This window comes from Myxine glutinosa, chromosome 12, assembly GCF_964187855.1.
Source record: "Myxine glutinosa chromosome 12, kmMyxGlut1.1, whole genome shotgun sequence".
Lineage (NCBI taxonomy): Eukaryota > Metazoa > Chordata > Myxini > Myxiniformes > Myxinidae > Myxine > Myxine glutinosa.
The window spans coordinates 21081602-21096918 of record NC_136272.1 but is presented as its reverse complement, the minus strand read 5'-3'; positions in this window follow the sequence as shown (position 1 = coordinate 21096918).

The window sequence follows — 15317 nt, the reverse complement described above, 5'->3', positions numbered from 1 at the left end:
AAATAAATAGCACCGCAAAGCGGGCGTAACCCCTCAGCCCATGCATGGTGGAAACCAATTTCAAGATGGCTGCCGTGGCGGCCATATTGAAAATCGCAGCGCGACCATGAACCTTCCTCTACTCAACCCCAACACACACTGCAAAAATGGATTTAATCGGACAAGCCGTTCTGCTCGAAATTGATGGAAACCAATTTCAAGATGGCTGCCGTGGCGGCCATATTGAAAATCGCAGCGCGCCCATTTTCGAAAGGCCCCTTCCTCTACTCAACCCCAACACACACTGCAAACATGGATTTAATCAGACAAGTTGTTCTCCTTGAAATTGACGGAAACCAAAAGTTGATGGACGCCCGGATGCCTGGACGACAATACCCCTGAGCCCAATTTGGGCTGAGGGGTGAAAAGTACTTCAACTCCCATCTGATCCTCACGCTCCACAAATCCCAAGTCAGACCGGTGATGGAATTCTGCTTCCAAGTCTGGGGTGGCGCTCCTCCATCAGTCATCACTATTCTGGATCACGTCCATGCCAAGGCTGGCCGACTGGTTAACAATCCTACTTTGTCTAGCCATCTTCAACTTTTGGTCCACCATCAAGCACTCTCTTCCCTGTCCCTCTTCTGCCACTACTACCACAGTCAGTGCTCTGTGCAACTGTTTCTGTTCCTCCTCCTCCTCTTCATTTGGTTTGGAACACCCATCTTGCTTCCCCTCATCGCCCTTTATGTGTAACTCTCCATTCTGTACAAATTGCCATGCCTCATCCTTCTCCCCCACACTGCCTCTCTTTGGAGTAGCCTCCCCAGCTAAGTGTGCAAACCAGCAACTCTGAACCTGTACATAACACCTGCCTGCGCAAGAAAAATGCACAAACATCTAAATTGCGTGAATATCAATATTTTTAGACTTCCCTATGCACTGTCTGGACCCAAGAGCTTTTAAATGAGGTATCATCCAGCATTATACATGCTGTGGACACAGCGTTTACCCTGTTTAGATGCAATCGTGCAACTTGAATATATATATATATATATATATATATATATATATATATATATATATATATATTATATATATATTATATATATATATATATATATTGTTGCGGATATGAGGACTGTATATTTTTTTTGATTGTGTAAATTATTATTATTGTTTATTCTGCGCCCCCCTGCCTCCGGAGCTGTGTAAAGGTGAAAGGGCATCCCATAATTAGTCCACAAGCATACACGTCAGCCAAATAATAGAATACCCCTGTTTGATAGTTATCTCTTATTCTGTGTTTTAGGGTAAGGCTGTGTCTCCCATTAATTGAAGTACTCCATTGCACCAGTGAAAGAGAATAGATCCCCTTTCATTCCCATCCCCAAAATCTCCATTTCCTTTTACATCCCCTCTCGTCATTGCCGAGCCTCGATTGCCAATTACCTCCCCTCCAAAACCACCATTGGCCACGAGGCTCGGGTCGGGGAAGAAAGGCGTGCCCGCCCATCGTCATCAAGGGTGGAGCTAGAGGGCCGTGCCGACCAATCAGGGCCGAGGTGAGCACACCGATGGGCGTGTCCTGAAGGCCGGCGGCTTGATCGCTGGAGGCGCTATAAAGGCGCGCGCGCAAGTGGCATGGAGAGTCAGTCAGTGGAGTCGGTGGTCAGTTGGTTGCGTTGGTTGCGGTGAGGAGTCGGTGGTGGTGGTCAGTGGTTGCGTTGGTTGCGGTGAGGAGTCGGTGGTGAGGAGTGAGTGGAAAAGAAAGAGTTGAGGGTTTGGACACCAACGAGTCAGACAAGTCCTGGGAAAGCACGCGACGTCCACAGCAGCCACAACAGCAGCTTGGGGCCTGAACGGCGGTTTGGAGCAGGGCTGCGAAGGAACGGCGGCTGCTAAACGCGCCGGTTGTGCTGCAGGACCCCCTTGGACCTTCCTCTCCCTCCAGCCATCCACCTCCTGCCTTTCCACCCTTCTTGTGTACGTGAGTTTGTTTTGTTTGTTCTGTCCCTGGGTTAATTAAGTCTGTATAAGCTAGTATTTGCACTGTGTCACCTGCGTCTTATGTGTTGTAAATAAACTTGATTGCTCCTTTTTGCTTGTGTGTGTACAATAAATCCAATTACTCTTCTGTCCGTCTTCTCGTTTTATTCCTTTTCCTCTTTGCATTTCGTCGTTTTAGTCTTTTCCCAGATTGGACAGCTGCGGTGCGATACGGCCAAAGTTCTGGGTGAATCGGGTGAGTCGGGGATCCTGTAACGGTCGCGGTTGGACCATCCGCTCGGCCCATCATAACATCTAAACCGCGATCAGTAACAATTGGTGTCGGGAAGTGGGATTGGACCCGAAGCGCGCTTCACGCGCTCGAAATTATTAACGGTGAAATTTGCTTTTGTTTTACAAAACCCGAATTTTGAAATCGCGCCATGGCTGGTCAAGGCGACGGGATGCCGGTGGGAGAGATAGACGGGGTAGAATCGACCCAGGACCTCGGGGAAATGTATGTGGATGAAAGGGAGGAGGAGAACATTGGCAATGTGGTTGAGGGGGTATCAGGCGCACATAATGGCGCTCTCGCACACGAGGTTACGGGCGCGCAAAATGGCGCCTCGCACATTGCCACGACGCCCGCAACCGTAGCAGCGCCGCTGGTGGATTCGAACCTTTTTTTCCTGCAAATGAGGGCCCTTATGGGACAAATGGGAGACCAAATTGGAGGTTTGAAAAACAGTATAGAGGCTCAGAGTGAGCAGATGGGGGCAATGAGGGACGAAGCGAGGGGTACCAATGCCCAAATCGGGGAATTAGACAAGAAATTTGAAGGGATGAAACATGGGTTAACGGGGGTGGAAAATAGAATGGCTGCCCAGGAGAATCAGATAGAGGGGATGAAAAATGGGTTAATGGGGCTAGAAAATAGCATGGAAGGCAAATTGCGGGAGATAGGGGAGCAATCCGCCCGAGAAATTAAACAAATGGGAGAGCAGATAGAGGAGGTAAAAATCGAGGTAGAAACCAAATTGGATGCTCAGAGGGATGAATTGGGACAGATGAGGGTGGCATCTACAAAACAGATGGAGGAGATGAAAGAGGGGATACGACGAGGTGTGAGTGAGGAGGTCTCGGGGCTACACGAGGAGGTAAAGTGAGGTGAGAAGCGTATGGAGAAAGAGGTGAGAAATAATACGGCTAGGTTACAGGGGGGAATAGAGGGTCTGACGAAGGGAGTCGAACAGCTGACAGTCGGACAAAGGGAACTAGCGGACCAAGTGGAAAAGAACACTGCAATCATCGGGGGTTTAAAAGCGACACAAAAGGACATTAAAAACGAATTAATAGCAACACAAAAGGAATGTCAGATGGTACATGAGGGGCTGACGAAGAAGTTGGAGGAGGTGACAGAAGTAATGGAGACAAAGGACCGAGAGGTGAGGACGCACATAGAAACGGTTAAGGTGGCGTTAGAGGAAGAGATAGAGGGGGCGCACCGGGAGATGAAGGAGGTGAAGGAAAAATTAGAGGAGGTGGAAGAGGGGGTGAGTGAAATTAAGAAGAGACGGAGGGAAACTAAGAGGGAGATAAAGGAGGAAGTCATGGAATATGTACAAGGTCTGTGTTCAAATCATGATGAGGTTCTCACTAACCAAATAAAAAGTTTGCAGGTGGCAGAGGAGGTGCGACGACGAGGTACGGAGGTGAGTGGCAATGTATATGATGTGAGGGGAGAGTCAGTCGGCTTGGGGGGTGGTGTAGACCCGGGTGTTCATGAGGGACCAATGGTAGGATGTATGACTGGTCCGGAGTGGATGGGCAGGGGAGGTGTGCAAGGAGGTTTGGCTATGGGGAGTGAGGGGGTTGCTGGTGAGCAAGGATGTGGGGGTATGGCGTGGGTAGCGGGTTGCGGAGGGGCGACCTAGGCATCGACACCAGGAGGGGTAGTGTTTGGAGGGACGGGGGACGCACGGGAGCCCCCCGGGAATAGCGTACTGTGGGAGTCCGAACGGGTTGGTCCCGCGTTGATCCCGCAAGGAGTGACGCGCGGGGTCCGACCTTCGGGCACCCACAAGGTCCCACTCGCGCCGTATGACGGCAAGAGTGATTTGAGGGCGTACCTGGCGCAGTTTGAGTACGTGTGTAAAGGCAACGGTTGGAATCCGGACGAAGGTGGAGTACACCTGGTGGGGGCACTGCGCGGTGCGGCGGCGGAGGTGCTGACGGCTTTACCACCGGGTGCTCTCACCCTGCCAGCTCTCCGTGCGGCATTAATTAATCGGTTCGGCATTGAACAGCAAAGCGAGCTTGTTAAAGCCCAACTTGCGCAGCGAAAACGCAAGCCCCAGGAGACCATCGGGGAACTTGCTCACGATATTCGCCGCGCGGTCGGGATTGCACACGCGGACATGGCAGCGAGTTCCCAGGAAAGCCTGGCGCTGGATCACTTTATTCAGGCCCTTCCGGATCTGGAGCTCCGGCGCCCGCAAACCATGAGTCAGGCGGCCGACGCTGCAGCCCGTTGGGAAGCAGCGAGGCCCCTGGCCCGGGGAGGCGAGCGCCACGCAGTGGCGGTGCGTCAGATGGGGCCCGTGATGGGGGCCCTGACCTGGAGAGCATGGTCCGGAGGTTAGTGGATCGGCGCCTGGCGGGACCTGGACCATGGCAGGCGGCCCCAGCGGTGGCACCCGGTAGTCCCCGACAGAGTACCCCAATTCGGACATACAGGGGGGGGAATTTGGAATACCGGAGGCAAGCACCTTACCAGGTGAGGTGCTATAATTGTGCTCGGATGGGTCACCGTGCATGGGAGTGTCGAGCTCCGCGCCGGGACGTTTCCCGCCAACCGATGCCCTCAACTCCGCCCCGTATCGATCGGCCTAGCCGACCTCAGACACCCCCCCGCCAGGGCCCGGGAAACTAGAACGTGCCGGGCATGCAGGGCGGTGTTCGGCAGTAGGGGATGGGGAGAAGCCCTCGTTGACGCGACAGGTCATTCATTGTGGCCGAATTGGGACGGGTAGTTTGACAATTCGGTGCAAAATTGCCGGCGTGGGGGTAGACGCCGTGGTGGACACGGGAGCCAGCGCCACGATCATCAGCCCCGTGGTCCTTAATTCGAGTGCAGACGGCTGGGGTAAAATCCAGCGTCTGGAAAATCATAGTTTGCAGTTGGCTACCGGGGCAACGGCTCCGATCATAGGGCGTGGTTTTGTGACCCTCAAGTTGGGATCGGTAAAGCAAGAGATAGAGGTTTGGGTGGCGGAGGTGTGCGACCCATGCTTAATAGGGTTGGATTTGTTGACTGCCAGCGGTTGTAAAATCGACTTGAGTCGGGGGATCCTGCGATGGGGAGTGGAAGAGCTACCATTGGAGGGGGTGAGCACGGCCGAGAGGGTGGAGCTGGAGGCTCCTGAGGCCGTGACCATCCCTCCGGGGGCCGAGGCCATCGTGCCGGCCCGATGGTCAGCTCGCCCGACATGGCAGGAATCCTGCGGCCTGGTCGAACCGGTGGCAGCGCTATCCATACCTGGTTTAATCGTGGGCCGTACCCTTGTAAAAACGGACGGGCCGGTGGTGGCCGTCCGAGTAATTAATATCAGCACAGAACCACGCACTATAGTGAGGGGCACGAAGGTAGCTGGCTGCACCCCAGTTAGAGAAGTCGCGTCAGTGAGGGGCGAGAACGTCCAGCCGAGCCGGCCCCAGGGGGAGCCTTCAATAAGTTCTAGGAATTGGCCCAATCCCATTTGCGAGATGGTAAATCGTAGTAGTGTAGAGTTGGGAGGTACCCAGAGGGAGGCCTTACACAAACTGGTTGGGTCCCATTTGGACCTCTTCTCCTTGTCCACCGAGGATATTGGACGTACGGGCCTGGTGAAACATCAGATCCACACCGGTGAGGCCCGGCCTATTCGTCAGGCCGCCCGACGGCTCCCTTGGAGCAAGAGGGCGGAAGCTGACGAGCAGGTTGAAAAAATGCTCGACGCAGGTGTGATCGAGCCCTCGGGAAGTCCTTGGATGTCACCTGTTGTGCTGGTCAAAAAGAAGGATGGGACCACGCGGTTCTGCGTGGACTATCGCCAGCTAAACAACGTGACACTCAATGACTCATATCCCCTGCCAAGGATTGATGACACCCTCGATGCCGTTGCGGGCTCAAATTGGTTCTCAACTTTGGACCTCAAGAGTGGGTATTGGCAGGTGGAGATGGATAGGGCAGGGAAGGAGAAAACGGCATTTTCCACAGGTAAGGGACTGTATCAGTTTACTGTGATGCCGTTTGGTTTGTGTAACGCCCCCGCCACCTTTGAAAGATTGATGGAACATGTACTAGGCGGCATGCCATGGCAATCATGCCTGGTGTACCTGGATGACGTCCTAGTACATGCCAAAACGTTCCCCCAGGCAGTAGCTAATTTGGACCAGGTGTTCGGGTGCCTCAGACAGGCAGGGTTGAAGCTGAACCCGAGTAAGTGCACTTTGTTTGCAAGAGAGGTGGCCTATCTAGGTCACGTGATCGGCCGCGAGGGGGTAAAAACGGACCCAGACAAAATTAAAGCGGTAGAGGAGTGGCCCGCACCACGTACCATCAAGGAGGTGCGGGGATTTTTGGGACTCTGCTCCTACTACCGGCGCTTTGTGGCGAAATTTGCGGAGTTGGCCCGTCCCCTCCACCGGCTTATGGAGAAGGGGACGCGATTTAATTGGACACGGGAGTGCCACGAGGCCTTCCAAAAATTGAAGGGGTGTCTAACATCCGCACCCCTTCTAGCTTACCCCACTAGTAACGGGGCATTTACCCTGGACACGGATGCGAGCCAGGAAGGATTGGGCGCAGTTTTGTCTCAGACACAGGAGGGCGTGGAGAGAGTGATTGGTTACTATAGTCGGGCCTTAAGTAGGCCCGAGCGAAATTATTGCGTCACTCGCAAAGAGTTATTGGCTATGCTGGCTGCCATGAACCATTTCCACCCATACCTGTACGGGCGGAAATTTTTGGTTAGAACTGACCATTCCTCCTTGCAATGGCTCCTTCAGTTCAAGGAACCGGAGGGCCAAATTGCAAGGTGGTTGGAAAAGTTGCAGCAGTACGATTTTGATGTGGCCCATAGGGCCGGGAAGGCCCATGGTAATGCGGACGCACTCTCTCGGCGTCCTTGTCTGGGGGAAAACTGCAAATTTTGTGCGAGACACGAGGAGAGGGAGCAATTGGGCGATTCTGCCCCGATTCTCGTCGTCCGGGCAACCCGGGTGAGAGGGCCAATTTTGCCACTAACCGCGGACGAGGAATTTGGAGATTTGGCATGGAGCACGGCCCAGCAGGAGGATCCTGTCCTGGGGCCGGTGTTCAATTGGGTCAAATTGGGGCAAAGACCAAAGGGGGAAGAGGTCACCCCCCTCGGGGCGCAAACAAAGGCGTATTGGGCTCAGTGGCAGACCCTGGAGTTGAAAGGCAACATCTTATATCGCAAGTGGGTGGAGGTTCCCTCTGATAGAACTTCCTGGCTGGTGATAGTCCCAGACAAATTCAAGAACGTCATCTTACAACAGGTGCATGGTACCCGCTCCGGCGGCCATTTGGGCAGGACAAAGACAATATCTCGGGTCCGCCGGAGGTTCTATTGGGTGAATATGGGGCACGACATACAGGACTGGTGTCGGAGATGCGACGCCTGTTCTGCCAAAAAGGGACCAGCATGGAGGATGAGGGCCCCCCTTCAATTACATCAGGTGGGGGCCCCCCTTGAGCGGGTGGCTATGGATATCCTAGGACCGCTGCCCCGCACCCGCCAAGGTAATAAGTATATCCTCGTTGTAATGGACTATTTCACCAAGTGGCCGGAGGCCTATGCCCTCCCCAACCAAGAAGCAGGGGTGGTAGCACAGGCCTTCGTAGAAGGATTTGTATGTCGGCACGGGATTCCACAGGAGCTGCACACCGATCAGGGTCGAAATTTTGAAAGTCAATTGCTAAAAGATGTGTGCAGACTCCTGTCAATTCGGAAAACCAGGACCACGCCCTTGCGGCCACAATCTGACGGGATGGTGGAAAGGTTCAATCGAACATTGATCCAACAACTGGCATTGTTCACCACCACCCGTCAGGATGACTGGGACGAACATCTCCCGTACCTGTTGATGGCCTACCGAACTAGCCAGCACGGGGCCACCGCATGCAGTCCAGCGTTGCTTATGTATGGGCGGGAGTTACGGGCTCCCGCCGACTTGCTATGCGGTCCCGTGCCAGACACCACGGATACACCGCCGAGGGAGGGTTACGCATGTCACCTGGAGGAAGGCATGGAGCGGGTCCATGCCTTCGCCCGCCGCCAGCTCCATCTGGCGGGGGCCAAGATGAAGCGCAGGTACGACGACCGGAGCCAGGGGAGTCAATACGCTCCGGGGATGAAGATTTGGTTCTTTAATCCCCGGAGGCGGGGGGGAAGGTGCCCAAAACTCACCTCCCCCTGGCAAGGCCCAGGAGTCGTCCTGTCGCAAATCTGTGACGTGGTCATTAAAATCAAAATGGGGCCACGGGCCCCCCTCGGATCGTCCATGCCGACCGGATAAGACCTTATGCCGGCGAGCAGGCGCCCTCATGGATCGCCTCGGCTCTAGATGCCGAGGCAGGACCCAGTACCTCTTGCGACGGGGGCTCGTAGCGTCAGAGGACTGGGGGGGATGATAGTGGGAACGCCCCCCATGTGGTGGGATGGCAACTCTGTCATCCCTCACAGGGGGGGGCAAAGGAGCACTAGCTTATGGGGTTGATGGCAGTGAAAACTAGCCCGGGTGGGTTAGGATATTGTGTGTAGGGATCTAGCGAAGATGACATTAGGTAACGTTAAGATTAGTTAGTGACTGATACCTGTAGTGGGGACGCAGGTAGTTTAGTGTGGATGATAATGACCTGGGAGCGCAATAGTTTAAAGGGACGACTGGGAAGCGCAAGTTTCAGAGGGGAGTAGTTAGCTGAGATGATGCCGTGTGTTTGAAGATTGAACAGGTGTGATTGAACAGGTGTGATTGCACAGGTGTGCAACTGAACAGGTGTGTGGAGTAGTGTATGAGTGAGTGATGGTGATGTGTGTTGTGTTGACCAACTGGTCCAGGAAGAGGAGGAGGGTGCAGGTGGCACCAGGTATGATTGCACAGGTGTGCAACGACAGGTGAATGGAGGACAGGTGTATGGAATAAATGGTATGGAGTATTGGAATGGATGGTCGTGGAGTGAGTATGGTGGAAATTGTGGAGTGGAGTGGATGGTGCGAAGGAGTGAATGGGGGAAGAGTGGACCCCCATCACGGATACCCGGGGCGGGTAGTGTAAGTGTTAGGTAGAGGGTACAGGTAAATTGTGGTTGGATATTGGCATCTGTGGTGCGGGTGCAAGAATGGTCTTTGGATGGGTGCATTAGTGTTGTGGAAATGGCTGGGCGTGTAGCCTGTTAGTGTGTGTAGTTGGTTGGGCGCTCCACCACTGTGAGGATGTCGGCCAGGTGAGGCCGCAGGTGGGCTCTGGGAGCCAGTAGTAGTTGTTGTGGATGGGGCCCGAGGATCCGGAGGACGGACCCGGGTAGCCCAGTGCCAGAGGGCACCGAGTGGGGTGACAGAGCCAGGAGGGGCTTTCCCCAGTTAGTTAGGTTAGGGTGAGGAGCTAGGTAAGCTCGGGTGGCAACTGCAGTGGTGGAGGTGTGCAGGTGGGTAGACCTGCTGGGAGAGCTACACGTCACAGCCCAGAAATTGTGCAAGGGCACCGGGAGATGAATTGGGGGAGTGAGACCCCAAATTGAGAAGCACCACAGTTTGGTCAATGGGAATTGGTTTTTAGAACCCATCGTGTAAGTTGGCCAATGGATTGGCAGGGAAAGACCCCGGGTAGTGTAAAGTGTGTTAAAATCATTTAGAGGATAGTTAGGATGAAGGATCTCCTCGCGCCATCTGCATCCACTCACCTGAGGTGACAGGTACTCCACACCATGCCATGTTTTGTTATTTTATTGTGCAGATGTTTGGAATGTGAGACGCATCATGACGTGGGTGTGACATTGTGCTTTGTTGTTCCAACTCTTCCTCCTTATGAGGATTGATGATGAATTGGGAGATGGCAAATTTTGAATAGAGAGATTGTGGTGACGAATTTGGTATAGAGGAAATATGGGGAGATGTGACAGTAGCGACGGATTGGTAATGTGTAGATTTTGTACATATGGGGTAAGGGCAAGGGTAGTGTAGGTGACAGGGGGGTGACATACGGTAGGGACGAGCTTTCTCATTTCGCTCTCCGTACGCATTTCGCCTTGCATTGCCTTATTGACGTGTACCCTTGTGACCTTACCCCTCGCTCATTTCTCTTGTCCCTCTTTTGTCTCCCACATGACCTGTACGCCATTGGGTGCCGAGGGGAGCGTGCGTGAGTCCTCCATTGTGCGCCCGGAATTCCCAGAACCAGCTGTCTGCATCGATGCACCACATTATGGACCACAGGTCTGTGGCCGAGCACCACTTATGGACCCCATGGGTTGGGGCATGGCCCCTCTGCTGGAACCGGCCATGAGGGCCCGAAATCTTGCTGGCGGACCTTGGCCACAGGGCACCGATGCCCCACAGGTGAACCACACGTAGTCGGCCCTGTGGGCCATAAATAAAGAAAATAAAAAGGACACATTGGGCACACTTTATTGCAAATAGGCCGCCAGTAAGAAAATGAAAGAATGACAACATCTGGAAGAACAAATAATGATAACCAGCAGAGGGAGCCGAAGAGCAAGAGATCACCTGCAGGGTTAGGGGTTGTTTGGTTATTTTTTATTGTTGAACACTGATGAACTATGGTGACTGCACCGATTGGTGCTTGAGGGTGCTTGTATTGGTGCGTTTTTGGGTGCTTTAATGGTGCGTCGATGCAGAGGAGACTGTCTCCCCCCCAGAAAGAACAATCACAGGTCCTGGGTTAGTTTTGTAAATAAAAATAGCGTCATTGTAAATAATGCTCCCCACCGTCAGTGTATAGTTTGAAGACCAATTCCGCAATTCGGTTAACTGTGGGCGTAAGTCTGTTAGGCAGGGTGCAATGGAGCAGCGGGACACATTTATTTATGTTTTAAAACTGTCGCACTCAGGGTCAGGTTAAAAGTAGAGGGAACTACACCTACGTGTCACACTAAAAATAAAAGTTGTAGGCCCGGGACGTGCCTAAGAGGAGGAGGGTGCAGTGTTGCGGATATGAGGACTGTATATTTTTTCTGATTGTGTAAATTATTATTATTGTTTATTCTGCGCCCCCCTGCCTCCGGAGCTGTGTAAAGGTGAAAGGGCATCCCATAATTAGTCCACAAGCATACACGTCAGCCAAATAATAGAATACCCCTGTTTGATAGTTATCTCTTATTCTGTGTTTTAGGGTAAGGCTGTGTCTCCCATTAATTGAAGTACTCCATTGCACCAGTGAAAGAGAATAGATCCCCTTTCATTCCCATCCCCAAAATCTCCATTTCCTTTTACATCCCCTCTCGTCATTGCCGAGCCTCGATTGCCAATTACCTCCCCTCCAAAACCACCATTGGCCACGAGGCTCGGGTCGGGGAAGAAAGGCGTGCCCGCCCATCGTCATCAAGGGCGGAGCTAGAGGGCCGTGCCGACCAATCAGGGCCGAGGTGAGCACACCGATGGGCGTGTCCTGAAGGCCGGCGGCTTGATCGCTGGAGGCGCTATAAAGGCGCGCGCGCAAGTGGCGTGGAGAGTCAGTCAGTGGAGTCGGTGGTCAGTTGGTTGCGTTGGTTGCGGTGAGGAGTCGGTGGTGGTGGTCAGTGGTTGCGTTGGTTGCGGTGAGGAGTCGGTGGTGAGGAGTGAGTGGACCAAGAAAGAGTTGAGGGTTTGGACACCAACGAGTCAGACAAGTCCTGGGAAAGCACGCGACGTCCACAGCAGCCACAACAGCAGCTTGGGGCCTGAACGGCGGTTTGGAGCAGGGCCGCGAAGGAACGGCGGCTGATAAACGCGCCGGTTGTGCTGCAGGTCCCCTTGGACCTTCCTCTCCCTCCAGCCATCCACCTCCTGCCTTTCCACCCTTCTTGTGTACGTGAGTTTGTTTTGTTTGTTCTGTCCCTGGGTTAATTAAGTCTGTATAAGCTAGTATTTGCACTGTGTCACCTGCGTCTTATGTGTTGTAAATAAACTTGATTGCTCCTTTTTGCTTGTGTGTGTACAATAAATCCAATTACTCTTCTGTCCGTCTTCTCGTTTTATTCCTTTTCCTCTTTGCATTTCGTCGTTTTAGTCTTTTCCCAGATTGGACAGCTGCGGTGCGATATGGCCAAAGTTCTGGGTGAATCGGGTGAGTCGGGGATCCTGTAACGGTCGCAGTTGGACCATCCGCTCGGCCCATCATAACATCTAAACCGCGATCAGTAACAATATATATATATATATATATATATATATATATATATATATATATATATACATATATATATATATATATATATATATATATATATATATATATATATATATACACACACAGACTTGGCATTTAATATGGAATATTTTTTTCTTCTTGACGGGTTTACTTTCTTAACTCAGTATATCAATCTGGTGAGTTTCTTTTACACTTTGGTGATTTATTTGTTAAAAGAACCATGTCACTGATTGTCTGTCGCAGCAAGAAGTCAACAACAGGATTACATCACAGGTGGCATGGCAAAATGTACGGACAGGTGCATTTGATGATTGGGCTCACAGTCGGGTATACAAGGGTTGTTGTGTTCTGTATTCGTGAAAAACAACTGCTGCACGTCTCCAAGAGTTATTGCCGCTTCCACTGGAGATGGTCCGTCAACTCGACAATGCTGTTTGTCATGGAGTGGTGGCTTTACGAAATTACGGCATGAAACAGCGTGCTATTGCTCGGCCGTATGGCATCACTCAAGGTCAGGTGTCAAATATCCTGAAACGAAATGCTCAGAGGGGTGTCCCTACTCCAATACCGAGGCCAGGACGTCCCCGCAGAACCAGAAGGATTGATGATCGCCAGCTGCACCGGATAGTCCGCTATGGCCGTACCAAGTCAGCTAATCGGCTTAGGGCTGAGTGGCAGCAACTGACAAATGTGCCTGTATCCAGAAGGCTAGTCAACCAATGACTGGTTCAAGCAGGCTATTGTGCCAGGCGTCCCCTGAGAAAGCCACGCCTGACCAGACAACACCACCAGCGCCGATTGCAGTGGGCCAGAGAGCACCGTCAATGGCAGTCAGGACACTGGAATCATGTGATCTTCAGTGACGAGTCTAGATTTCTGGTCTATCATCAAGATGGCCACGCGCGACTGCGCAGACAAGTGCATGAAGCCTACAACAAAGATTGTATAGTGCCAAGAGTCCAAGCTGGAGGTGGTGTGGTGACCGTTTGGGATGCTTTTCATGCAGGGGGCAAAACTGACCTGGTTGTTCTGAATGGAAACCTGAACCAGTTCAAGTACAGGGCCATTCTGGAAGAAACATTGCTTCCATTTGCTCGTGCAGCCTTTCGAGGAAACTTTGTCTTCCAAGGTGACAATGCACGGCCTCATCGTGCTCGCATGATCCAACACTTTCTTGCTGACCGTGGTGTAGAGCATATGGAGTGGCCTGCCATGTCCCCGGATATGAATCCGGTAGAGAACTTGTGGGCAGAATTAACGCATCAAATCGACCACTTGGACCAGCAGCCGACCTCTGTGCGTGAATTGCAGCAGGCTATTGTCACTGCATGGCAAGCGATTCCTGTCCAAACCTTGGCAAATCTCGTGAACAGCATGCCTCAACGTGTACGTGCTCTCCTGAATGCTCGTGGGGGTTACACGAAGTACTGTACTGTAATTTTACCCCCCGTAATCCCAGTCGTAATTTAACTTTTGTTTTTGTTAAAAAATTTTTTGGCTAATGTGCAAAATAAAGAGATACTTCTGGAAAACGTACAGAAGTTTAACACAGTACTGTCCATGAATTGAGTTCGATATTAGTTCACATCACTTTCAAGGATCAATTTATTTGTTTCGAAATGTCAAATGTGGTTTTTGTTTCTTTTAAAGGTCACATTAACAAAATCTAGAATAATTTCAACATAATTCCAGTGAACTTTTGGTTCTAAGACATCTTGAAAAGTAAGTTCACCCCCACAAAAAAAAGAATCCATATTAAATGCCAAGTCTGTATATATATATATATATATATCTATATATATCTATATATATATATCTGTATATATATATATATATATATCTATATATATCTATATATATATATCTATATATATATATATATATATATATATATATATATATATATATATATATATATCTATATATATATATATATATATATATATATATATATATATATATATATATATATATATATAGATATATATATATATATATATATATGTATATATATATATATATATATATATATATATATATATATATATATATATATATATATATATATATATATATATATATATATATATATATGTGGGGAGCTGTTATTCCCCTCCCCCTTTGTTAATTCTTGCTGCTCTACCAATTACCAAGCATAACCAATTATATGTTTTGTTTTGACTGATTGCTGTATTCTTTTAAAATACTTAGTCCTTTCTTGTGCATTGAGGATGTGTAATACCCTAATAAGGAGTTCTGTGCTTGTGAGCTCTTGCCCTGTATTGGCATAATCCCTTGTTCGACGAGGTTGGACGGATGCGAGACGCCGAACCTTTAGTGATATCAGTGCAGCCGGGGATGCGCTTGCCAAACGTAAAACAGTATAAATTACGACCCGAGGCCGACGTAGGCATAGCACCAGTAATTCAATCCCTGGTGGAGCAGAAAATTATCGTGGAAACTAACAGCCCATGTAATACACCAATTCTGCCAGTAAAAAAGCCGACAAAAGATAAATGGAGGTTTGTACAGGATTTAAGGGAGGTGAACAAGGTGATATAAGGCATACACCCACTAGTGCCGAATGGAGAGACCCTTATGATGTCAATTCCGCCGGACGCAACATACTTCACAGTTATTGACCTTTGTTCTGCGTTTTTCTCGGTGCCCATCGCGGCTGAGTCACAATACTTGTTCGCTTTCACCCATAGGGGGCGCCAGTATACTTGGACAGTACTACCTCAGGGGTTTTCAGATAGCCCCACTCTGTTTTCCCGGGCGCTGCACCGCGACCTGGCGGATGTGGAATTGAAGGGAGGGTCAGTGTTGTTGCAGTACATTGACGATTTGTTGATTTGCTCCCCTTCTAAGGAGGCGTGCGAAAAGGATTCCATGGCCCTATTAAAGGCCTTGGCGGC